This window comes from Oryctolagus cuniculus, chromosome 12 (genome assembly GCF_051225735.1).
Source record: "Oryctolagus cuniculus isolate XC-2025 breed Fujian yellow rabbit chromosome 12, ASM5122573v1, whole genome shotgun sequence".
Lineage (NCBI taxonomy): Eukaryota > Metazoa > Chordata > Mammalia > Lagomorpha > Leporidae > Oryctolagus > Oryctolagus cuniculus.
In genome coordinates, this window is record NC_142878.1 from 22810566 (window position 1) to 22837992 (window position 27427).

A 27427-nucleotide genomic window follows, 5' to 3' on the forward strand; every position below is an offset into this window, starting at 1 on the left:
AGTGATGTACAATTACTCTTGGCTGTTACCTAATAATTCTGGATTTGCTTAAAATACTCTTTCAGCATCCACTTCTGAAGATTGCTACAAGGAAAGCACTTGGAATATCTGTGGGACATAGTAGAGTCTCAGTATGAGCCTTTAAAGCTATTGAAGTATTCTTGGTAGTGTTTACAATTATTTTTTGAGTTACAAGAGGCATTTATCATCAAAAGTAAAATGAGAGATTCGTGTTTAAAATTCTGTCATCAAAAACACACATTCCTTAATTTTTATAATTTTCCAATCTATTTAGGTAGGGTTATCAGCAGCAGTAGCCTTGGTAAGGGGTGGGTGAAACCTAGGTTGGTGGAGAGGGTACTTGTTTGCATTTCTCAAGCACCTCCGTGTGTGTATGTGTGGGTGGAGGGGGTGATCACCCACTGCCTTAGCTGTTTGCTCTCTATAAAATGCAAATTAGTCCCAGAAAGGAAAAGATCCGAGTTGTGATTCCCATCATTTATTCTTCAGTCTGCTGCTATGGTTTGGGTATGATTTATCCTCTTAAGGTACCAGTGCTGAAAGCTTGGTCCCCAGTGTGGCAGTGCTGAAAGGTGGTGGGACCTTTAAGAGGCGGGGGGGGGTGTGTGTGTGTGTGTGTGTGTGTGGCTATGGGAGGTTATTAGGTCATAGAAGTACCATGCTGGGGAAAGGATTAGGGTAGCTCTTGCAGGACTGGATTAGTTCTCTGGAGAGTAGGTAGCGGGAAGCAAGGTTGCCTCACAAGCTCAGCCTTTCTGCATAAAACCAGTTCCCTTCTGATTTCCTCTCCAGGTTGTGACACAGCCCAGGGACCTTCACCGGGGTACTGCTGCCATGCTGTTTGGATCCTCCAGCCACCAGAATCGTGAGTCAGAAAAACGTCTTTACTTTATAAAGTGCCCAGCCTTAGGTGTTCTGTTGTTATACATAACAGGGACTAAGGACATGTGCCCAGTGGATCTGGTGAGATATTGGTGTAGCAGTATGGAAGATACCTTGTGAGTCCTGAGAGAAGGGCTCCTTACAGCTGATCAGAGGGAAAAATAACACCACAGTGGTGCCTGGGCCACCCCTAGATGTGAGGAGTGGATTTCTAGTCATACCTTGGCCCTCCTAAAACTTGGTGATAGAGTCCTGTTTTGCTATGGAATTTTACTTGGAAACCAAAAACGTATGTGCTTATTTTCCTCTGGACTGTAATTATAGCAGAAATGCTCCCAAATCCTGCAGGCCCACAGCCCTGATACTCATGCAACTGTATCAGAAATTGGAGACGACAGCTATGGTAGAAGGATTGAGAAGGAAGAGGGAGGGAAAAAAGCCCATGTTACTAAGTTAATAACCAGAAGAAGAGCTAAATGGGGGCAGCTCCCTGACAGCCCCACATACGGTTTCTTAAGCAGAGTCATTTTGTGGTTTGTAATCAAGTGTCTGAATTCTGAATTTATAGGCCCCAGGATGGTAAGTGTGGTTATATGGTATTTAGCAATTTTGTGCAGCGTTGTGCTAAATATGGAAAAGTCGGAAAAGTATTTCAGTGCTTTTCCTTTGACTCGCCTCTGAGAGCTGGGTTGGATGACAGCTAAAAACACACCAGCCTGGCAAGGGGCAGTCAGGTTTATCTGCTCTAGGGCTTTAATTTGGTTTGAGAAACATTCCTTTGGAGTATGTCTAAATTAACTTCCTTTTTGCTCATGTAATTGCATTCATGTCTCAAAATCTCAAAATATCTAATGCATGGAGATAGATTTCTGCTTAATATGTAAAGCAAGGATTCCTGATAGTTATGGTCTGCCCAGGGAAAAGCCCTGAGCTGAGGATGCGCTTGGGGACGAAGTCAGAGACAAGATCTCTTTGTCATCCCTGGAGATTTTAAGCACAGGATGAAGTCTCAATAGGCAGGGCCGTGGCCCCAAAAGCATCGCCCAAGTGTTTGGGATCCAGGACATACAGTGCAAAGAATGGGGAATTTGACAGTCAGGGTTCATAAGTTTGCTCTGCCACTCACTATTGTGGAATTTGAGAAAACAATCAGTGACCTGTAATGGTCCCTTCAGTCCTAAGATTCAAGAGTAAAATTATAGGTAACATATAAAAGTAAAATGTTCACATTTTCTGTACCAAATACCATTCCTTCAGTATCTGTAGTGGTTTGATAACTTCAAAACTGTGATATTTTAAGTCATCTTTTAATGTAGTTAAAACTCACATAAAGTATTCGATGTATCTCCTCCATTGCTCCCAAAGTGTGGTAAAGCACCCCAGTTCCCAACTACTTTCATGTGTACTTGATTGTAAAAGTCTTTTAACTATGAAATTCAGACTCATCCTGAGAGTACAAAGCTTCATTGTCGAGTATTTTAATGCATTTTCAAAAGAAATGTTTTGAGTCAACATGGCAGAATAGGGAGCATATGAGATTTAGTCTCCAGTTGGAGTTTGGCCAACCGATGGCACTATTTTGGGCAAGTTACTTAGTTTTCTCATCTGTGAAAAGAAGATCATAATACTTTCTTCCTGGGAAGTGGTGAGATTAGAGATAATAAAGCCTTCCTAACATCATTGAAAACAAGATAAGCATTGAATAAGCTATAACAAAACAGAAATGGCAGAATATGAACTGTTATAGAGCATACATGTTATCCAGCAGATGGAAGATCTCTTTGTCTCTCCCTCTCTCTCTGTAACTCTGACTTTCAAATGAATAAATAAATCTTTTTACAAAAGTAAGTACATGTTATATGCTTTGGAAAAGGAACTCTGAGACCTTCTTAGATGAGTAATTTCCAGGAGAGCCCTCCATTTCTGTTTCATGTTTTCATTCCCTGATGCAACAACACCACTGGACATACTCATCCCTGCATTTTATTCAGAAAATACCCAGATGACTTGCTTCATGAAATGCTTGTTCCCAAGTTGCAGTTCCCCCACCTCTCCCAACCAAACCTCCTGAGAACAACTGAGTGTTAGATGACATTCTCAACATGGGCTGATACAAGCAACTAACGTAAAACAGTGTTAACTCTGTGTGTGTGACGTGAAGCGTTCTCTTGGCCTTTCTCTACCCGAAGGTTCCCAGCCTTGATACTGTTGGTCACTTGCCCTGAGGATGATAGAGAAGGCAGAAGTTCTTTGATTCGAGGTTTCTTGCTTTATGGCAGCTGTCTTCCCCATGTCGTGCTGTCTGTATCTTTGTGTCTATCCATCTTTCCTGGGCTGCAGACAGGCTGTCTCCTTCTCAAGAGGAAGAGTCTTATTTTTAAAGATTTATTTATGTATTTGAAAATCAGAGTTAAAGAGAAGGAGGGAGAGAGAGAGAGAGAGAGAGAGAGAGAGATCTTGAGATCTTCTGTCTACTGGCTCACTCCCCAAATGGCCACAGTAGCCAGGGCTGGGCCAGGCCAAAGCCAGGAGCCAGGAGCTTCAGTCAGGTCACCCGCATGGATGGCAGGGAGCAAAGCACTTGAGCCATCCTCTGCTGCTTGTCTCAGGCCATTAGCAAGGAGCGGGATAGGAAGTGGTATTCCAGGACACAAATGGGACCCATATGTGACGCTGGTATTGCAGGCTTTACCTGCTACGCCATGATGCCAGCTTTGGGAAGAGTCCTTATGTACTTTTACCTCTGTATCAATAATCAATAATAATCGGTGACCTCTCATGGGTCACTGTTTGCTTTTCTCAGAAGCTTTCTGACACTTCCTCTGCTGATCAGCCAGTTCTGGTCTCCTCTCTGCTTGATACAGCCTCTGCCCATTGCTCCTCTTTTTGGCACATATCAACCTCATATTACCCATGAGCTGAATATCTACCACCTTTTGGGATGTAGCATTCTAAGTGGTATGAATGAAATCTACGCAAATGTTTTGGAAAGCAAAAAAATCTGCAAAAATCATTTGGTTTAGAGAGACCTAGACAAATTTCACAGAAGAGTGGAGACTTGACATGAGTAAGAACCCTATAAAGAAGGAAGGGAAAGGAATTTTGGGCAGAAGGAATGAAAAAAATCAGAGGCATAGAGTATGCAATTCCATAGGGTCAGGAGGAATGTTTGCTGTGAGTGATGCGTTGAATGTGTGGTGGAGAATAACTGGAGATGAGACGGGGAAGGAAAGTTGGGGCCAAGCCACAGGGAACTAAATAGGCTCCTTTGCTTGTATCTATAAATAGAATTGCATTTATACTGTTGGCAAAGGGACATGCTAGGCGCGACAGTGACATGATAGAGCTGCTCTCTAAAGATGAATATCTCGACACTGTGGCGGCAAGTTAGGAAGAAAAGAACTGAGAGGCAAGGCTATTAGTCAAAAGAAATTTGAGAGAGCCATGCTAGTGAGAAGAAGGGCTTCCCCTGTGGGTGGTAGGGGCAAAAGAGGCAAGGGCTGAATCAAGAGACTCTTCAGAGGGGAGTTACAGTGTAAGGCGATCCTAGAGACCGTGCATGGGAGAAGCTAGGGGGAGTGAAAGTTGATTCTGAGATGACATTTTGAATTTTGCTTTCTTCCTATAGAGAGACAGATGGATAGACACACAGACCTCTATTTTGCTTCCATAATCATCCTTTCTAAAATCTAAACACCTGCATGTAATGTACCACCCTGCGACAAAGTACCCGGTACATGCACGATAAACTAGAAGAGCTTCAAGGAGTTCATCATTTCCCCAGAAAAGCTGGGCATCTGGAATAGGTTACAGGGAGGTTAGAGAATTTTCTTCCCTGGAGGTCTTTACAACAAGCTCGATACCCATCTATCCTTGATGGCTTAGGTGTGGTCCTTTCTGAAGCCTGGGAGGTGGCCTATTTGTGTTCTTGTGATCTCTCCCAGGCCTACAATTCTATGCTTCTACATCATTTTATGGCTTAACCCCAAGGTATATTATTCATTTGATAAAGTAAATAATGAGATAAAACTTGGAATTTTTTATGGACAGTGTCATGCAATACATTCTGGAAATTCTTAAAAATTAACTAGCGAGTCCTCTGAATAAATTATGAATAATGTTATAGGTCAGGATTTCCCAGTGTGTTTGAGAGAACTAGTGCTTAACAAACAAACAGGGAAATGGGGGGGAGTCACAATAACCATTTAACACACACACACACACACACACACACAAAACCTGACTTGTCCTATAGGGAAGAAGCTTTTTAAAATTTTTTAATGGAGTTTCTCAAAACTTTTAAAAAGTTCATCTCCCAAAGTACGTTAGAGCACCTCAGTTCCCAGCTATTTTTACCTATACTTGATTCCAAAAGTCTTTAAACTATCACTGAAATTCAAACTTGTTCTTAAAAATGCAAAGATTCATTGTTGAGTATATTTTACATATACACATATATGACTTTCAAACTACTTCTATTTGTCTATACATATGCCATCAATCTATTTACTTTTAAACTTCCTGTGAAACAAGGCTTTTACAAATCATCCTTTGGTAAATACAGAGGTTTTCAAGACATTTATGGAAAATTCATATTATGAAAAAGCTATGGATGTATTTTAAAAATGTTTTACAACAAAATATCTTTTAATTCCATTCTTCCATGAACTTTTTTTTTTTTTTTTTTTTTTTTTTGACAGGCAGAGTGGATAGTGAGAGAGAGACAGAGAGAAAGGTCTTCCTTTGCTGTTGGTTCACCCGCCAATGGCAGCCGGCGCACCGCGCTGATCCGAAGGCAGGAGCCAGGTGCTTCTCCTGGTCTCTCATGGGGTGCAGGACCCCAAGCACTTGGGCCCTCCTCCACTGCACTCCCTGGCCACAGCAGAGAGCTGGCCTGGAAGGGGGGCAACTGGGACAGAATCCGGCGCCCTAGAACCCAGTGTGCCGGCGCCGCTAGGCGGAGGATTAGCCTAGTGAGCCGCGGCACCGGCCTTCTTCCATGAACTTTTAAAAGCACTCTTGTATTATTCTGAGTTAGTCTTCAAGTAATAAGAAAATCTGGGTTAGATACATCACCGGTAACATCCAAACATGTTTGAGGATGATCTTTGGTTAATTTGATAATTGGGTTATTTTAAAATTACAGTTTGCTTCTCTATAAAATTGAGATAATAACACCTGCCTCATGTGGTTGTTATGGGATTAAATGAAATGAAACGTGTAAAGCACCTGGCACAAGGCCTGGTACCTTGTAAGTGCTCCATAAATATGAGCTGCCTAATACTAAATTTTGATGTTTAACACGTCTTACAAATAAATAGTTTAGGTGCAGAAATGCTTAGGCAAAAAGCCTTTGATTCTGAGAAATGGAGATACTGTAGTGTACTAAAATGCATAAAGTCAAGTGGTCATCCTCCCATAATTACTACTGTATGAAAATATAGGATATATGTGCACAAGGACCATGCACAAAAATAAGAACATTTGCAATAAGTGATATGATCAAATGTAATTCATTCCATTTTTAAAAATTAATGGACTGGGGCCACCATTGTGGCACAGCAGGTTAAGCTGCTGCTTGTGCTGCTGGCATCCCATATAAGTACTGGTTCGAGTCCTAGCTCATCCAGTTCTGATCCAGTTCTCTGCTAATGAGCCTGGGAAAGCAGCAGAAGATGGCCTAAATACCTGGGCCCATGCCACCCACGTGGGAGACCTGGATGGAATTCCAGGCTCCTGGCTTCAGCCTGGTCCAGCCATGGGTATTGCAGCTATTTCGGAAGTAAACCAACAGATAGAAGATCTCTCTCTCTCATTTTTAAATAATAAGTCCTTAAAATTTTAATGGACTTTATTAGACCACTTCCAGTTTCATAGAAAAATTGGGTGGAAAGTATAGAGTTCCTACATGCCTCTTCCCCTACATATACAGATTCTCTGACATTCAACTTCCTGCACGAGCATGGTACATTTCTTTTTTTTTTTTTTTTTTTTTTTTTTAAGATTTATTTATTTGCTTGAAAGTCAGAGATACACACAGAGAGAAGGAGGTGCAGAGAGAGAGAGAGAGAGAGAGAGAGAGAGAAGTCTTCTATCCACTGGTTCACTCTCCAACTGCCTGCAATGGCTGGAACTGCACTGATCCGGAGCCAGGAGCCAGGAGCTTCTTCTGGGTCTCCCATGCGGGTGCAGGGGCCCAGGGACTTGGGCCATCTTCTACTGCTTTCCCAAGCCATAGCAGAGAGCTGGATTGGAAGTGAAGCAACCGGGTCTCTAACTGGTGCCCATATGGGATGTTGACACTGCAGGTGGCAGCTTTACCTGCTATGCCACAGCACCGGCCCCTGTTTCCTGTAATCAGTGGACCAGCAATGACACACCATTTTCAACTAATAAAAGCCCATGGCTTATACTAAGGTTCACTGTTGGATTTGTGCATCCTATGGGTTTTGACAGATGTAGATGCAGATGGAAAATTTCTCTCTCTCTCTCTCAATCTGCCTTTCAACTAAATAAATAAACCTTAAAAAAAAAAAGAAGTTAGTTGACATTGACAGGTAAATGGAAGAAATAAACCAAAGAAAAATAAAGAATGGCTGTCATGAGTTAGGGGCCTCTGTACTTAGAGGTGGCCCAACCACACCTGCTCCCCATTGGCCTCATTGCTGGATCCCACCTCCTGGAATAAAGTTTCAAGTTGCCTTACAGTTCCCGTTGTTTCCTCCTTGGCTGTTGTCTCTTTTTCTTCCAGGAGCTTGACCACCCTTTGTTAAGGTTCCCTGAGGTTCTAAGAACAAAATAGGCTGTAAATGCAAAATCTCAAGTGATAACATAGACATTGTTTTCGTTTATTTAGCACATACTATGTGCCAGCCACATTTTAAAGATGCCCGACCTGGAGCTGAGACTTTCTGAATGGTACAAGGGTAAGAATTTGCAAAACCAGGAAGCCCTGTGTCCAAATCATGTATATAGTCATCCCTTCAGAGTTTTGAGCTCCACTGGGTTCCACATCTGCAAATTCAATCAACTGCAGATTGAAAGTATTTGGGGAAAATTTGTATTTGTATGAATCAGGTACTGACTTCTTTTCTTGTCCCACCTACCTGAACAAAGCAGTATAGCAGCTATTTACATAGATTTTACATTGTATTAGATATAAATAATCTAGAGGCAATCCAAATTATACAGGAAGATATGATTAGGTTGTTTATTTTTTTTTGCACATTGTATACATGTGACTTTTTTTTAATTCTATTTTATTTAATGAACATAAATTTCCAAAGTACAGCTTATGGATTACAATAGCTCCCCCCCAAAATACTTCCCTCCCACCCACCACATTTCCCTCTCCCACTCCCTCTCCCATTCCATTCACATCAAGATTAATTTTCAATTATCTTTATATACAGAAGATCAATTTAGCATATATTAAGTAAAGATTTCAACAGTTTGCACCCACATAGAAACACAAAGTGTAAAATACTATTTGAGTACTAGTTATAGCATTAATTAAACACCTAAGAGTAATTGTGTATTAATTACAGAGTTCAACCAATAGTTTTAAGTAGAACATAAAAAATACTAAAAGGGTAAAGTATTAAGTTCTTTTTTTTCTTTTTTCTTTTTGTTTGTTATATAGTTATTTTTTTATTTAATAAATGTGAACTTACAAAGTGCAACTTTTGTATTGTTGTGCCCCCCAACCTCCCTCCCTCCCGTGGCCCTCCCCTCTCCCACTCCCTCTCCCATCCTGCCCTTCATCGAGTTTCATTTTCAATTATCTTCATATACTGAAGATCAACTTAGTATATACTAAGCAAGGATTTCAACAGGCTGTACTCACACAACCGCACAAGGTATAGGGTATTGTTCGACTAGTAGTGTTGTTTTTAAGTTTCATAGTAAAACACATTAAGGACAGAGATCCTACATGGGGAGCATGTACCCAGTGACTCCCGTTGTTGATTTAACAATTGGCACTCTTATTTATGACGTCAGCAATCACCCAAGACTCTTGCTATGAGCTGCCTAGGCTATGGAAGCCCCTTGAGTTCACCAACTCTGAACTTGTTTAGTCTAGGCCGTATCACAGTGGAGGTTCCTTCCTCCCTTCAGAGAAAGGCGCCTCTCTCCTTGATGGCCTGTTCCTTCTGCTGGGGTCTTGTTCATCAGGATCTTTCATTTAGACTGTTTTTTGCCACCGTGTCATGGCTTTCCATGCCTGTGAGACTCTCATGGACCTTTTAGCCAGATCCGAATGTCCCAAGGGTTGATTCTGAGGCAGGAGTGCTGCCATTCTATGAGTGTGCTGTGTGTCCTGTTTCCCCCCACCGGATCATTCTCTCCCTTTTAATTCTATCCTTCATTATTTGCTTGCACTGGTCTTATTTGTGAAATCTCATGGAGGTAAGTCCGAGTGAGCATGTGCCAACCTATATGTCTCCTCCCTCTCTTATTCCCACTCCTGTGTTTAACAGAGATCACTTTTCTGTTAATTTTAAACGCCTAAGAATGATTGTGCATTGATTACAGAGTTCAACCAGTGGTCTTATGTAGAACAAACAGAACAACAACAACAACAACAAAAATACTAAAAGGAATAAAATAAAATAGTAAGTTGTTCCTAAACAGTCTAGACAAGGGCTGATCATGTCATTGTCTCTCATAGTGTCCGTTTCACTTCAATGGGTATCATTTTAGATGCTCGTTTAGTTGCCATCGATCAGGGAGAACATATGATATTTGTCCCTTTTGGACTGGCTTATTTCACTCAGCAAGATGTTTTCCAGCTTAGGTTGTTTGTAAATACTATGCTGTTTTATAAGGGACTTGTCTCTCCACACTAGTGGATGGACTCATATATCCTATCCAGCCTTTGATGAGCTTTGAGAAATGTTTGGCCTGCTGCTTTACACTGATTCTTTCTTAAATATTAGTTTCACTCTATGGATGTGCAGATAAGTACCTAACCATAGATTTGATTGAGATTCTGCAGCAATATTAATTTAGGGTGCTAATAGGATCTGTGTGGTTTTTCTCTGTCTGCTCTTAGCTCTGGGAACTGACCCAAGCAGTAAGCTGGTTATCATAATGTTTGCTTCATCTGCTCCCCTCCTCTCAAAAATCATCATCCTGTGACACATGCTGTCCAATGCCTGGAATCTGTCATCTCATGTATTTTTGTTTGTTTTCTAATCAGTCACCACAGAGGGCAATTCCTGTAACAGTTGGTCCTTTATGGGAGGAAGCTGCTGCCCTAGCTTAAGTTGTTATTTTCTTTGTGTGATAATTTGCTTTTAGTAAGTCACTATAATAAAAACTCAACCCTTAAATATGACATTAAAGGTATAATCCATGATAATCTGGACCTCATCAAAATTAAAAATTCCTGCTCTGCAACAGGCATTGATAAGGGAATGGAAAGACAAGGCACAGACTCGGACAAAACAGTTAAAAAAGACATGTTTGATAAAAGATTGTTATCCAGGATACACAAAAAGCTCTTACAGTTGAAAGACAACAAAAATTAAAACTCTGGACCAAAGTCTGTAGCAGATAATTCATTAAAGAAGGTCTGCAGATGGGCCGGCGCCGCAGCTCACTAGGCTAATCCTCCGCCTACGGCGCCAGCACCCTGGGTTCTAGTCCCGGTTGGGTGCTGGATTCTGTCCTAGTTGCTCCTCTTCCAGTCCAGCTCTCTGCTGTGGCCCGGGAGGGCAGCGGAGGATGGCCCAAGTGCTTGGGCCCTGCATCTCATGGGAGACCAGGAGGAAGCACCTGGCTCCTGGCTTTGGATCAGCGCAGTGCGCCGGCCATAGTGGCCATTTAGGGGGTGAACCAAAGGAAGGAAGACCTTTCTCTCTGTCTCTCTCTCTCTCACTGTCTAACTCTGCCTGTCAAAAAAAAAAAAAAAAAAAAAAAAAAAAAGTCTGCATATGGTGAATAAATGTTTGAAAAGATGTTCCACAAGATATACAATGCAAATTAAAACAACAACAATGAGATATGACTATATACTTATTAGAATGACCAAAATCCATGGCCAGCACTGTGGCTCACTTGGCTAATCCTCTGCCTGCGGCGCCTGCACCCCGGGTTCTAGTCCCGATTGGGGCACTGGGTACTAGTCCCAGTTGCTCCTCTTCCAGTCCAGTTCAGCTCTTTGCTGTGGCCCAGGAAGGCAGTGGAGGATGGCCCAAGTGCTTGGGCCCTGCACCCTCATGGGAGACCAGGAGGAAGCACCTGGATCCTGGCTTCCGATGGGTGCAGCACCGGCCATAGCGGCCGTTAGGGGAGTGAACCAACAGAAGGAAGACCTTTCTCTCTGTTTCTCTCTCACTGTCTATAACTCTCTCTGTCTCTGTCTCTCTCTCTCTCTCTCTCTCTCACTGTCTAACTCTGCCTGGCAAAAAAAAAATAAATAAATAAAAATTAACATTAAAAAAAAAGACCAAAATCCAGAACACTGACAGCACCAAATGCTGACAAGAAACTAGAGCAACAGAAATCCATTCATTGATGGTGGGAGTGAAAAATAGTATAGCCACTTTGGAAAGCGGTTTGGTGGTTTCTTGAAAAAAATCAAACATGTTCTTATCGTAAGGTCTAGCAACCATACTCCTTGATATTTATCAAAAGAAATTGAAAACTTCTGACTACAAAATGTCCTTGTGATTCACCCATAAAATGGACTGTTGTGCAGAGCACAAAGAGAGCTGTTAAGCCATGAAAAGACATGGGTGAAATTTATATGCATTTTACTCAGTGAAAGAAGCCAATCTGTATGATTCTAACTGTATGAAATTTAGGGAAAGACAAAACTGTGAAGATAGTAAAAAGAGGAATGGCTGCCAGGAGTTAGAAGAGACAAGAGGTATAAATAAGTGAAATTCAGAGGATTTCTCAGGCAATGAAAATACACTGTGTGATACTGTGACATATGATACATATGACATGTGATACATATAATGTGTCATTATACCTAAACTTGTGGAACAGACAACACCAAGTGTGAACTCTAATGTAAACTATGGCCCATGATGGTGACGATGTGTCATTGGTGGTTCATTCGCTGCATCAAAGGCACCTCTGTGGGGCAGGGTGTTGACGAAGGGAAACCTATACATGTATATGGCAGCAAGTATTTGGAGAATCTCTATACTTTCAGTTTTGCAGGCAACCCAAAACTGTGCCCCCCAAAAAAGTCTAAAAGAAATCCTCGATTCTCACATCTGTGTTCTTTCTCTTTTATAAGTTAAAAATATTATATTTATAAAGCAGCCATAGTGGTATATGGAGATGCTTTTTAATGCCTTTATTTGATAAAACAAAAATCTGAAAACCCTATGTTGGTTCCCCAATATTTTGTTTATTTTCTTGTGCCATGAAATTTAAAAATGTTTTGCTCCTCAATCTTAAATCACAGTTACATCCACACAGGGACTGATGAAAGGAATAAAACAAAGGAAAAAGGAAACTGGCAATGAATACATGTGTGGCCATCCAGCTATATAGAAGTGATACTAGAATAGTTGATGTAAAAAGGCCACTGCTCACCAACAGTGTTGTAAATGGACTGTTTGTGTGAGTTTAGGATCCCCAGGAAGCAGACACCAAGGTGGAGTTGAACATGTCGGAGGTTTGAGGGGTTAGTAAAATTGTGAATGATAAGGGGCGTGCCCACAGGAGTAGGCAAGGAAAGTTGTCAGACTGTTCTGGCTGCTGTGAATGAAGATGGAGAGGGAAGGAAGAGGCCCAGGTTGTGCTGGAGCTCTCAGAGTGTCTCAGCCACCCTGTTGGGAGACTGTGATTAAATCCAGAAACAATCTAAATTATGATTTTTTAAAAACTGGTTTTTCATCACAGAGAATGAAGTTACTGAGACAAGCAGAAATACAGTCTGCATGCCACTTCCTTGAACAGTGGTTTGAACAAGCAGCAGGGTGGCTCTCGTCCAAAACCTTCTTAGGTTCCTCCACAGTGGTTTGACCCACAATCTGAAGTCTCACCTGGATCTGTGGTAAAAATGTCACAAGACATCTGGAAGAGTAACCAAACCAGTGGAAACACGTGGAGAACAGGGTGTCCACCGAAAGATGTGATGGATATTTCTGTAGAAATACCATGATAGATCTTTGTGAATCTGAGAGTACCCTCCCTGGGAAGGCAGTGGTACCCAGGCCTTCCCTCCTCTCATTGTTTCACATGTTCTCTTCCTTATCAAGAAGCTTTCATTTCTCTAGGAGGTAACTGAGGGCAGGGCTAGAGGTGGCTGCTCCCCAGATTTCTCCTTCCATCAGGATCATGCCGGGAATATACACTAGGGATCATTTCATTTTGTGGAAGTCCAAATCCATAGAAAGTTGATCAAGGCTGAAGTGTGTCTAGCACTGTTTAAGAACTGGGATAATTAAGAAGGCTTAGCCCCTGTCCTCAACTACTTTATAGTCCAACAAAAAGATAAAGAAAAAACACATTTAAACAAAACTAAACAAACCGTAATTTAGCTCTGAATCATTGCTCTGGTAGTCACATTCCTTTTCATTTAATTCTTATACTTTCTCTTACATAAAAGGGTTCTTCTGAAAGTCCATGAAAAGTACATATTATGAAAAATTATGCAATATCAAAGAGTTTTGCACCAAAATGTACTTATTTTTTAATTCCATTTTTCCATGAACATTTTGAAGTATTCATCTATCCTTTTTTGGAGGTTGAAAGTCTCTCTTTCCTCTGTTTAAGTGTTTACTGTTTTAAGAGACAGGGTCATACCTTGTACTTGCTTTTACCGTTATGCACTGCATCCAACTTATATCTAAGACAAACTAGAGCTGAAGTTAGGTAGCATGGGGAACAGGAAGTAAGCATCAACAGGATAGGTGAAATTATGAGTCTGGAAACCCCAAAACAGAAGCTTAGGTTTGGTGTCCTACAAAGTTGGTAGTCTTTGAAGGTTTGGGGGCCAGTGAACTGTGGAATGAGAGAATCTGAGGAAGATGAATAGCGATGGAGTGTAGGGTAGCTTAAGAGGAAGAGGGCAGCCTCACCTATCCGGCCATGAGGCCTTGCCAGCCATCCAGGTGTGAGGTGATGACTTAGGGGTGGGGAGTGATGGGGAAGAAAGGATGTGGATAAGAGGCATTTCAAAGGAAGACTCAGCAGGATTCAATAAACACTTTTCAGTAGATCAAAATCTCCAGGCTTCCTGAGGCCACTACAGAAGAGATAAGAAAATGACTAACACTTGCAGAAGGAGTAAAAGATGGAGAGCTTAGGAAATGGAAGCCAGGCCTGCAAGTCAGCACCCGTGACCTTCTCCAGTGCACTTGTTAATTCATTCCTTAAAATCAGGAGGCAGCCTCATCATTAACGAAACTTGCCAGCCTCTTGCATTCTGATGTTGTATAAGAGGTTTAAGATCCAAAGAAATGATACACCAGCCCTTGTCAAGAGCAGCTTTTCTGGAACTCTCTGGAACATGCCACTTCATGAGACTGGCTTTTTCTGACTTTACCAAAGCCTCCCCACTGATCATGCTTCCTTGAGGTTGAGGAAAGCATAAAATAAGCACTCAGGAATGCTTCCAAAAGACTTGAGTTCATGAAGAACATTGGCAGGTGATAACAGATCTTAGTGGTTTTTTTTAAATTTAGGGATTATTTTAATAAATTTATTTTTTGAACTTTGAAAATTTATCAACTTTTTAACAATTTCCAGTCAAATATGTGATAGGACAGAGTAACTTAAGTATTCAGGTCTAGGAGAATATTAGAGTAAATCTTAGTTTCTTTGCAATTTTTGTAACTAAAACAGGTCTCAGGTTTTTTTATTTCAGCATTTAAAATACTCAATGTGTTGTGAAGAAAGAGTGAACACACCCAATCACAGAAATATACTTCAGAACACATACAATAGAAAGTAAAATAGAACTAAATAAAAGCAGAAAGTAGAACTATGGAAACATCACCTATGCATTTTCTGATTGTGAGAATCTCTTTTAAGTGGGTGTGTTGGGTTTGCTGTGGATTCTGCCATCTGAGGGTCCCATTAATGGTCCAAGTGTTCCTGTGCCTATTCAGGAGGAAGGAAAGATGTCTATGAAGAGGTAAATTGTGATGTTCCATACAACATGTAGTAGAAATGTTGTCATACGGGGCCGGTGCTGTGGCTCAGTGGGTTAACACCCTGGCCTGAAGTGCCACCGTCCCATATGGGTGCCAGTTCTAGTCCCGGCTACTCCTCTTCCAATCCAGCTCTCTGCTATGGCCTGGGAAAGCAGTAGAAGATGGCCCAAGTCCTTGGGCCCCTGCACCCACGTGGGAGACCCGGAAGAAGCTCCTGGCTTCGGATCGGCGCAGCTCCGGCTGTTACGGCCATCTGGGGAGTGAACCAGCGGATGGAAGACCTCTCTCTCTCTGTCTCTACCTCTCTCTGTAACTCTGTCTTTCAAATAAATAAAATAAATCTTAAAAAAATGATGTGATAGAGCCAAATGTGTGGTAAAATATTATCCACATAGGTAAAACTCAGAGATACTACAGATGGACTGCAAAAGAAAACATATAGACAGGAAGATTCTCTTTGAATATTCTAAAAACTATAAGGAAACACTATGTTTTGTTTGAGGACCCAGTGTATGAGAAAAAATCTAAAGAAAGTTGAGGGGCTATGTAGGAAACAGTACAATGCAGGTATCCATAGGGGCTTCAACCATGTTTGTAGTGGTTCATTTATGTAGCTGGGTATGGTGTATACAAATATTCATTGTATAATTCCTTACACCTTTCTATAGGTTTGAAACGTTTAACAACATATTTAAGTCTTCAGTTCTTCCCTGAGAGCCTGGGAGGATGTCTACTCTATTCACTGGGCCTTTCTCACCTACAGTCAACCCGCTTTCCTCTCTCCTCAGTGTAGAAAAGGTCCACATCCAGAGTGGGGAGATGGAAAGCAAGAGAGGTGCCACTGCACCAAGTGTTGAGCAACTAAAGGGACACATAGCTTTCACCCACCCCTTTGTAGTGAGCTTGGGAGAATCCATGCATTTTTATTTTTGCTGCCTAACAGTTCCATTCTGGGAGGAGGAGGGGCATTGCTTCTTCACATTGTTGCAAGGGCCAGGGCGTCCTCCTGCAGGATCAAGAAGACAAGTGTGTGAGAGTCATGGACAACGCTCAAATGCCTGAGCCTTGCCGGCCCCCAGGAAGGGGATTAGTACAGCACCATTAACCCCACAGTGAAAATACATCAGTTTAGGGTTTGCTTTCATCCTAAACCCAGTTTATAAACACAGCCTGATCACGAGGAGAATGTTTATCTTCATGTGTTGTAAGCAGAGTTCTGAAAAGCAACAGTAGCTAATGAAATTAAATATGATGTTGGACATATATTTTCTCCTTCCAACAAAAAATGACACAGATAACACTTAAACCACAGTGTTCAAGTTTGAACTTCTTCCACTCAAATTCATGTGGAAGATTTGTTAGTAAGCCTAAGAAGGCCAGAGTTTTGAATCTAGGAGTCTCCCACTTTTCCAATTATTTGTAAAGCAAGTCAAGAGAGCTTTTTATGGTTTTGCAGTGCCAAGAGTTAAGACATATTCTAGTAATTTATGATCATTTATCTAGGAAGTGGTTGATGGTAAAGGAAACTTAATTACAGCTTCCCCTTCTTCCCACTTCCAACTGCCCAAGAGGTCCTTGAGCTTCCCTTTTGTTTCTATTTATATTCAGACATCCAGGATCTAATTTCACTAGAGACATTAACCAACCTTGACTTTCCTGAAAGCTTGCCATAAGGGTTAATAATATGTTTAGAATCCCTATCATCATTTTTCCCAGGAGGTTCATATTTGTTCTGCATAATTACTAATGGATGAAGAAACAGATGAAGAAGCTATGCAGACTGTCTCCCAAAGGGCCAATGTGCAAATTCAGATGTGTCTCAGTTCAGAACCATCAGTGCATATCAATCTGCACAGCATATGTCATGTAAAATCCTTAATAATGCCAGGATTGTAGCTAAAGAAACTTGAGAGCGAACTGTAACACACCACCCATTTCTTTTTGCCCTGGTATGTTGGTGTGTGGTGGGGGCAAGTAAGTGACTGAACAAAGTGCACGTTAATTTCTAGACCAAAATGTGGGCACATAGTCTCTGTAGATCTGTGCAGTCAGGGACACCAGGACATCAGGAATATTTGAAATTGGAGCTCTCTTGGAATGTTGAAGACATGGTTTTCTGTCTTCTACCTTTCTGATTTTCCTACTTCCTGTAAGTAGCTGAGGGTAGCTGTGTGGAGATCCAAATGTACACCTTAGGGCTTAGCCTACTCCATTCAGGAAAACATAGTACGGTCCAAGGTGTTTTAGACAATTCTGAGTATTAGGATTTCAGGTACGATCTAACGGACACATTTCAGTTATCATTCATGTCCAGGGAACCTATCCCTTCCTTTTCTCTTGTCTTTCTCTAATTTCCTGGCGGACTTTCCCATTGTACTGGCATTGAGAAGGGCATCTTCAGCACTGAGTGGTCCCAGGCCTGAGTGTATCACCTCCCTCGGTCTCTGAGCATTGGCTTCCATCTCTGCCATGATCCAAGTAGTAATCCATAGACTTTTTCATGACTCTGGTCTAACGTGTGTTGCACAATCCTGATCCAGACCATTTCTGATCTCCTTTCCCTTCTGTATCCCTGCCTTCTTCGTGGGCATGAGAATTCCCTGCTACCTAGTCTAAAACATTCTACAGGTAGTTCCTTGGAGACTTCCCAGACTTAACTCCTGAGAACTTAGTTTTACTGCCCTATTCCATGGGTTGGATTTCTCAGTGACTCGTAAGCTTGCCAAAACAAAACAAAACAAAAAAACCCAGCACATATTCTGATGTTTTCAGATTCCTTCCAGATCTATCCGCAAGTTGACTTCCTACCCCTAATCTGGTGTTTTGGTCTATGAAAAAGAAAGACAGAATAGCTCAAGTTTAATTGTTTGAAGAAAGATTGTTCAGATCATGATTATTCTGAAGGATTACTCAGAAAAGAAGATAATGTAGTTTTATTCAATATTTATGTATTCATGTAGATACATTGTGATAAATATGTTGATTATAGAAGTATAAGCAACATATGGTACATGCTTTTTTTTTAAAGATTTATTTTATTTATTTGAAAGACAGAGTTACAGAGTGAGGCAGAGACAAAGAGGTCTTCCATCTGCTGGTTCACTCCCCAGATAGCCACAAGAGCCGGAGCTGCGCTGACCTGAAGCCAGGAGCCAGGAGCTTCTTCCGGGACTCCCACGTGGGTGCAGGGGCCCAAGGATTGGGCCATCTTCTACTGCTTTCCCAAGCCATAGCAGAGAGCTGGATTGGAAGAGGAGCAGCCGGGACTAGAACCGGCACCCATATGGGATGCCAGTGCTTCAGGCCAGGGCCTTAACCTGCTAGGAACCAGTAGTTTCTTCCAGGTCTCCCATGTGAGTGCAGGGGCCCAAGCACTTGGGCCGCCTTCTGGTATTTACCCAAGTACATTAGTAGGGAGCTGAATCAGAAGTGGAGCAGTCAGGATGTGAACAATGAATCAGAAGTGGAACAGTCAGGATGTGAACAAGTGCTCATAAGGGATACCAGTACTCATAAGGGATACCAGTGTGGTAGGCAGCAGGTTCACCTGCCACACCACAATGCTGATCCAAATATGTGAATTCGGATAAAAGACGCAATGTGTTAGGTACAACAGCTTGGTATGGTTCACTTGCATGGTTGAAGGATGGAAATTGGGGCTCAGTAAAGACCCATGATAAAGGATGTTCTATAAAAAATGCCAGTAGAGGGCCAGCATTGTGCAGCCAGTTAAGGTGCCACTTGCCATGCATGTATCCCATATTGGACTGCCAGTGGGAGTCCTGGCCACTTTGCTTCAGTCCAGCTTCCTGCTAATGTGCCTGGAAAGGCAGCAGAAAACGGCCTAAGTACTTGGAGCCTTGTATACTATGTGAGAAAACCTGGATGGAGTTCATGGCTGTTGGCTTTGGCCTGACCTAGAAGATGGAAGGTACATCTCTCCCTCTCCCTCTCCCTCTCCCTCTCCCTCTCCCTCTCCCTCTCCCTCTCCCTCTCCCTCTCCCTCTCCCTCTCCCTCTCCCTCTCCCCATCCCTCTCCTCCTTCCTCCCTCCCTTTCTCCCTCTCTCTTTCCCTCCTTTCACCCCCTTTCACCCCCTCCATGCCTCTCTCCTTCTATGTTGTATTGCCTTTTAAATAAGTCATAAAACACATTTTTTAAATGCTAGTAGTTCCTGAAAGCAATATAAAAGAAGAAATGCAGAAGACATAAGGGAGGACTTACTATGGACTATTTACTCACCTTTTAAATATGTTCTCCAAGAGGGCTCTGCAGATGATTCTTCTCACAAGATGTTGAGAATTACATCAGTAGATAAAGATCTGGCATCTTTGGGAAGTGTCACTGTGACTGCTCTGTATGGTGGGAGGCTGGTGGGAGATACCAAGATGGTTGATTTCAGTAGGTATCAAGAACTCTGTATGGCTGGAATTGTACTTTACTCACAAGTTAACAAGGTAGCTTGCTCAAGTTTTATGAGTGGAAACAGAGAACATGAGATAGCTGGGCCAGAGACAAAGACATTTTTATTCATGATAGACAAAGCAGCGTAAGTATCATGCACTGCATGACATGTTTCAGTGAACAGTCAGCCTGGCCACAGTGGGCCCCTATGGTTTTAAAGGAGCTGGAAAGTTCCCATCACTCAGTGATGTCATAGCCCTCCTAATATTGCAGTGCAACACATTATTCACATTTGTAGTGGTTCTGGTACAAATAAATCTGCCGCACTGTCAGTCATATAAAAGTATATAGTGCATTCAGTTATCTATAGTACATAGTACATGATAATGGTAATAAATGTTATTGATGTGTATACTTACTATACTATTATACTTATTATACTAGTATACTTATTATACTTTTTTACATTGTTATTTTAGAGTGTACTCCTTCTACTTTGAAAAAAAAAAAATAGTGGGGCCAGCATTGTAGGGCAGTGGATTAAACAGCCACCAATGATGCAAGCCTTCCATATGAGCACTGGTTTGGATCCTAGCTGCTCCATTTCAAAACCAGTTCCCTGCTAATACATCTGGGAAAGCATCAGAACATGGCTCAAATGCTTGGGCCCCTCTTCCTCTCATGTGGGAGACCCAGATGGAGTTCCTTGTCCTGGCTTTGGCCTGGCCCGGACCCAGCCATTGGGTCCATTTGGGGAGTGATCCAGTGGATGGAAGATATTGCTGTGTCTCTCTCTGTCTCTCCCTCTCTCTCTCTCTGTCACTTTGCTTTTCAAATAAATCAGTAAGTCTTTAAACAAAAAGAGAATAAAAGAAAGAAAACAGTTAACTGTAAAACTGCCTCAGGCTGGTGCCTTGGGAAGTATTCCAGCAGAAGGCGTTGTTATCAAAGGAGATGTCAGCACCGTGTGTGACAGTGCCCCTGAAAACCTTCCAGTAGGCCAAGCTGTAGAGATGACCATGATTGATGATCCCAACCTTTTGTTGGCCTATGCTAACATGTGTTTATGCCTGAGTTTTTTTTAAACAAAATGTCTGAAAAAAACTTTTTAAATGAAACTATTTTGAAATAGAAAAAGCTTATAGAGTAAGGATATAGATACTATTTTGTATGTCTGTATAATGTGTTTTAGGCTAGATATTATTACAAGACAGTCAAAAATGTAAAAGGCAAAATAATAAAATAAAAATGCTGTGGTAAGCTAAGATTAATTCATTATTGGAGAAAAAATGGTTCCTGATAAATTTAGTGTAGCCTAAGTGAACAGTGTTGACAAAATCCACGGCAGTGGACAGTAATGTCCTAGGCCTTGATATTGACTCCCTACTCATTTCCCAACTGGCCTAGAGCAATTTCCAGCCCTGAAACACCACTCAGGCTAAGTTCCCTTATTTAGATGTGCCATTTTTATCTTTTACCACATATTTTACCATACTTTTCTGTGTTTAGAAATGTTTATATACACCGATACCTACCATTATGCTGTAATTGCCAACAGTATTCAGTACAGTAATATGCAGTATGGCTTTGTAGCCTAGGAATAATCAGATACGATATAGCTTCGATGTAGAAGACTGTAACGTCCAGATTTGTATTTGGACACTCTGTGATGTTCACACAATGAAAAAGCCATCTGAAAACACATTTCTCAGAATAAATCTTTGTTGTTAAGCAACACATGACTGTATCTGCTGCAGTGCCCCATGCCCCTAGGTTCCTTAGGAGGATGTACCTGGTCCCACGTGTCTCTCTGCACATGCTGTAGGTTGCATTATAGGAGAGGAATGCTGAGCTGAGGGAACTTGGATCTTTAATAATGAACTGTAAGCATGCCTGCCCTTTGATCCAAAGGGAAACGTTATCTCTAACTTCTAAAACTATTTTCTGCATAAAAACAAAAAGATAATGTGGAACAGAAGTTAGTACCTCATTCAGCGTATGCACCAAAGTATACAAAAAACTGTTACCCAATAGTATCTACCTATAATTTCCATATCATCTTAGCTTCTAGTAAAATTTCTCATTTATGCGCATTCTGTTGACCACTCTGATGCATCTGAATGGCAGTCTGGGACCACATCAATTCAGGTTGTTCCATACAGCACTTAACTCAGATTACTATCAGCAGAACCCCATGTGTCAGGATGAGGCCAGCCCACAGTATTGATCTCAGCCATTCCCTGGGATCCTGGACCCAACAAATCCCATAAATCATCAGGGGCCACCTTAGCAAGTCAGATAGCTTTCTGCCTGTTTCTGCTTTTCCACTAGACTTGAGGAATTAATTTAGATCTAGCAGGATGTACTAGCAATTGCACAGACTCTGACTTGGCCCATAAACAGAAAATCCAGGGTGGTTCTGTTATCCATGACAACCCTGGCCAGTGCATTGAGGTTTCTCTAAATGCCTTCTACAGGTGATATCATTGACCACTTCACCTAAAGTCAAGGACAAATTTTGTATCACTTTTCCAAATTGGGTGACTCCTGTCATAGGGATGGCTACCCACAAGGTGTAAATAAATAATGACTCAGTCCGCCAGCAAGCTCCCCTAATTAGCCAAGGGTAGCGTCATTCAGGAGAGATCTGCACAGTAACATAAGGCCATGTGGTCTACTGCCAGTGTTTTTTTAAATACTCAAATGTCTCTTAAGAGACCACTAGATAGATGCAAGTCATTTTGTTTTGGGAAAGAAGGCAAAGTAATACCTAACTTCTACATGAGAGGTATAGTCCAGGGACACATAGGGTTACCCTATATCTACATAATTATCTAAAATTAGTTTCAGATTTGAGGCATGTATTAGTTACAAGTGCGACATGTATCAGTTTAGGGTCCAGGTTGTCTGTCTCCAATATGGCCTCCAAGTTGGCTGCTACCCTAAGAGTTCCTAGTTCAGTTGTAATAATTGATCCTAATTCTTAATTTTGGAAGGATTGAATGAGGGAATTACATCCAACTTGTCTGCATATTCACATCAGCAGCCATGTAATATTCATCTACCCCACAGATTGTCTGAGCAAGGGCTATGGGAATAGAGATAAGGGATGCATCCCGAGATGTTGATAGGATTTCTACATGGGAGGTTCAGGAGCTGAGGCCACCGCCTGCTATTTCTGATAGACTTTTTAGTAAGGTTAAGGACACTGATGATCAAACAGTGGTCAGAGCCGTCTGGTGAGGGCTGACCCAGAAGTCAGTTCAATTTAAGCCTTGTGTAACAGTTTGCAAGTGCTACATGAAGGCATTTTCCTTTGTGAAGAAGGCTCTGGCTGCCAGACACATTTCGCTAATTTCTTTCCTTGTCTTGTGCTGAAAAAAGGTCTAAGGTGTTTCACCCTTAGGAGTCATGGTGGGTGCTCTCCCCTCACTGCCAAAATCTGAAGTGTCTCTTTTCAGTAGTTATAAAAACACGACATTTTTTTTTTCAAGTTCTCACCTACTTGCTTATAGACTGCACAACTAAATGTGTCAGGTTCAAGATGGACAAGAATATTTTTATATAACTTAGAGAGATCAATGTAGAAAACTTTGGGTGGGGATATTCAGCAAGCAGTGTACTCAACTAAATGGGCATTGAGATGCAGCACCATGTTAGCTCAGTCTAGGCTGCTGAATCGGAATTGAGTTTTACTTCTCCTGGCAGTTCATGATTGGACTGCCTCTTGGGAATGTTATCAACTAATCTATGTTGATATGGCCACTAGGGAAAAGAAGCATCATGCACAGGCCATTTTTGTGTGTGATGTTAGGTAAGGATCTAACTTCATTTTTCTTGGATGCAGAAATTCAGTTTTCCTGATACCATTTGTTGAACAATCTGAACTTTCTCCACTGAGTGTTCTTGGTCCTTTATCAAAATTCATTTGACCATTTATGTGAGTGTTTCTTTCTGGGGTCTGTTCCATTGCATTGGTTTGCAAGTCTGTCTGTATACCAGTGCCACACTTGATGCATTTTGATTACTGTAATTTGTAGTAAGTTTTGAAGTCAGGAAGTGTGCATCTTCCAGCATTACTCTTGTTTTTCAAGATTATTTTGGAATTTGAAGTCCTTTGAGATTCCATATGAATTTTAGCATGGATTTTCTATTTCTACAAAGTAAGTCATTCAGAGTTTGATAGCAATTATACAGAAGCTGCTGTTAAATTTGGGTAGTATTGATATCTTAACAATATTAAATGATTCAGTCCACAAATATGGGATGTGTTTCATTTGTTTATTTTTTAATTATATGCAGCAATGTTTAATAGTTTTCATTGTACAAGTCTTTAACCTTTTTCATTAAGATAATTCCTAAATTCTTGATGCTTTGGTAAATGGAATTGTTTCCATCATTTCCTTTTCAGATTGCTTATTTTTAGTATATAGAAAGGCAGCTAACTTTTGTGTATTAACTTAATATCCTGTTACTTTGCTGATTTCATTTATTGGTGCTGTCATTTTTTTAAAATTTTTTATTTAGTAAATATAAATTTTCAAAGTACAGTTAATGGATTACAGTGGCTCCCCCCCCCCCATAATTTCCCTCCCACTCACACCCCTCCCATCTCCCGCTCCCTCTCCCATTCCATTCACATGAAGATTCATTTTTTTTTGTGGAGAATTTAGAGTTTTCTACTTATAAGATCATAACATCTGTGAACAGAGATTATTTTACTTTTTTTGACTTTTCAATAAAGATATTTTTATTACATTTTATTGTGTGATTGCCTGGCTAGAACTGTGAGTGGTAAAAAGGTGCTCCTTTATCTTATTCCCAATCTTAGAGGAAAAATATTCAGTCTTTCGTCATTGAGTATGGGGTTTATTACAGGTTTTTCATGTATTGCTTTGATTATATTGAGGTAGTTCCCCTCTATTCCTAGCTTATTAATCATAAAAGAGCATTAAATTTTGTTAAGTGCATTTCCTGTATCAACTGAGATTATCATTCTCTTCATATAGTATTACATTGATCAGTTTTCCTATTTTGCATCCTCCTTGCATTCCAGGAGTAACCTCTACTTTTGGCTGTGATGTATTTTCCTTTAGTCTACTACTGCATTCAATTTTCTGATATTTTATTTAAGATTTTTACACCAATATTCCTAAGGGATATTGTAGTTTTCTTGTAGTATTTTTGTCTGGCTTTGGTATCAAGGTAATGTTGGTTTCATACAATGAGTTAGGAAGTATTATCTCCTCTTTAATGTTTTGTTTTTGGAGAAGTTTGAAAATGATTAGTAATATTCATTTTTAAATGTTTGATAGAATTTACTCCTGAAGCCATCATGCCCAGGCCTTGTTGTTGTTGTTGGGGATTTTTGATGACTAATTCAATCTTATTAATCAGTCTATTCATGTTTTCTATTTCTCCATGGTTTAAACTTGGTAGGTTTTCTGTTTTTAATAATTTTCATTTAGGTTAATAAATTTGTTTGTGCATTTGTTAAATCTACTCTCTTAAAATATTTTTGATTTCTATACAACCAGTAGTAGTGTCCCCATTTTCATTTCTAAATTTAGTACATTGATTCTTCTTTTTTCTTAGTCTGTAACTAAAGGCTTGTCAACTTTTTTTTTATCTTTTCAAGGAACCAATTAATTGTTACTGACTTTTTCCTATTGTTTTCCTATTCTGAATTTCATTTATCTCTGTTCTAATTGTTATTGCCTTCCTTAGAACTGGATTGAGTTCGTTCTTTTACTAGTTCCTTAAGTTGTTAGTTATGTTGTTGATTTGAGTTTTTTTAATGTAAGCATTTATAACTATAAATTTCCCCTTTATAATCTCTGTCATTGCATCCCATCAGTATTTGTATGTTGTATTTTTGTTTTCATTTATCTCTAAGTATTTTCTAATTTCCCTTGTAACTCCTTCTCTGATCCATTGCTTACATAAAAGTATATTGTTTAAATACCACTAAGTTGTGAATGTTCCTGTTTTTCTACTGTTACTGGTTTCTAACTTTATCCTGTGGTAATCAGAAAATATACTTTGTGTGATATTTATCTCTACTGAGACTTAATTTGTTGCTCAACATATGGTCTATCCTGGAAGTTGTTCCATGTGCACCTGAGAAGAATGAGTGTAAGCTATTGTTAAGTAGAATGTTCTATACATGTATGTAAGATCTAATTTATTTATTGTGTTAAGTTCTCTATTTCTTTTCATCTTCTCTCTAGTTCTGTTCTTTATTGAGAGAAATTAACTTCTACCACTTTATACATTTTATGCCTATACAGCCCTTTTGTTCTTCATTTCATGTGTTCTGTCGTGAACTTATTTTGTGTTTAGTTGACTTTTTATATGAAATGTTTCAATTCCCTTTGCAGTTCCTTTTGTACACTTATATAGTCTATGCTTGTTTTCTTTGTGGTTGCCGTGAGATTACTTTTCACATCCAAAAATTATTAAATTTATACCAGTTTGGGGCTGGTGCTCTGGTGTAGTGGGTAAAGCCTCCAGTGCTGGTATCACAATTTGAGTCCCAGCTGTTTGACTTCTGATCCAGCTCCCTGATAATGCACCTGAGAAAGTAACAGAAGATGGCCCAAGTACTTGGGCCACTACACCTAAGTGAGAGACCCAGAAGAAGCTGCTAGCTCCTGGCTTTGGATTGGCCTATCTCTGGCCATTGCAGCCATTTGGGAAGTAAACCAGAAGATGGATGATCTCTGTTTTTCTCTGTCTTTCCCTCCCTCTCTCTCTGTAATTCTGCCTTTCAATTAAATAATATAAATCTTTGAAGAAAAAAAAAACTCTTGTATCTCTGGCAGAATAGGGTTTTATTAAATTTATACCAGCTTATGACAAGAGCCTTGGGTGATTACTGACGTCATATATAAGAGTGTCAATTGTTAAATCAACAACAGGAGTCACTATGTACTTACTCCCCATGTAGGATCTCTGTCCTTAATGTGTTGTACTATGTGAATTAACAGTAAAACTAGTACTCAAACAGTACTTTATACTTTGTGTTTCTGTGTGGGTTCAAACTGTTGAAATCTTTACTTAGTATGTACTAAGTTGATCTTCTGTATATAAAGATAATTGAAAATGAATCTTGATGAAGAATGGGATGGGAGAGGGAGTGGGAGATGGGATGGTTGCGGGTGGGAGGGTGGTTATGGGGGGAAAAGCCACTATAATCCAAAAGTTGTACTTTTGAAATTTATATTTATTAAATAAAAGTTTAAAAAACAAAAAAAATCTACATACTCAATAGATCTGATGGCTTCAATTTTAATATTAAAGTCTGAGGGGCAGGCACCATGGCTCACTTGGTTAATCCTCCGCCTGCGGCGCTGGCATCCCATATGGGCACCGGGTTCTAGTCCCAGTTGCTCCTCTTCCAGTCCAGCTCTTTGCTGTGGCCCGGCAAGGAAGTAGAGGATGGCCCAAGTGCTTGGGTCCCTGCACCCGCAAGGGGGACTGTGAGGAAGTACCTGGCTCCTGGCTTCGGATCGGTGCAGCGCTGACTGTAGCAGCCATTTGGGGAGTGAACCAACAGAAGGAAGACCTTTCTCTCTGTCTCTCTCTCACTGTCTGTAACTCTACCTGTCCAAAAAAAAAAAAAAAAAAAAAAAAGATTAAAAAAATATTAAAGTCTGAGATCAATTTTATGAAGGAAAAAAATTTTTACCAGCTTAATTTCAATAATGTATTAAAAAAACTAGGCCAGCGCCGCGGCTCACTAGGCTAATCCTCCACCTAGCGGCGCCGGCACACCGGGTTCTAGTCCCGGTCGGGGCGCCGGATTCTGTCCCGGTTGCCCCTCTTCCAGGCCAGCCCTCTGCTGTGGCCAGGGAGTGCAGTGGAGGATGGCCCAGGTGCTTGGGCCCTGCACCCCATGGGAGACCAGGAAAAGCACCTGGCTCCTGGCTCCTGCCATCGGATCAGCGCGGTGCACCAGCCGCAGCGCGCCGGCTGCGGCGGCCATTGGAGGGT

The 27427-nt window shown here is 40.8% G+C and overlaps 1 long non-coding RNA gene across 2 annotated transcripts in view; it reads left to right on the top strand.

Annotated features, from left to right (window-relative positions):
* LOC103351253 (uncharacterized) overlaps window positions 1-27427 on the top strand; it is a 338339-nt gene that overhangs the window by 283453 nt on the left and 27459 nt on the right. For both annotated transcript variants that reach the window (XR_016217333.1, XR_016217335.1), the window contains one exon: window positions 814-886. This is a non-coding gene — a long non-coding RNA (uncharacterized LOC103351253). The remainder of the gene's footprint in view (window positions 1-813; window positions 887-27427) is intronic.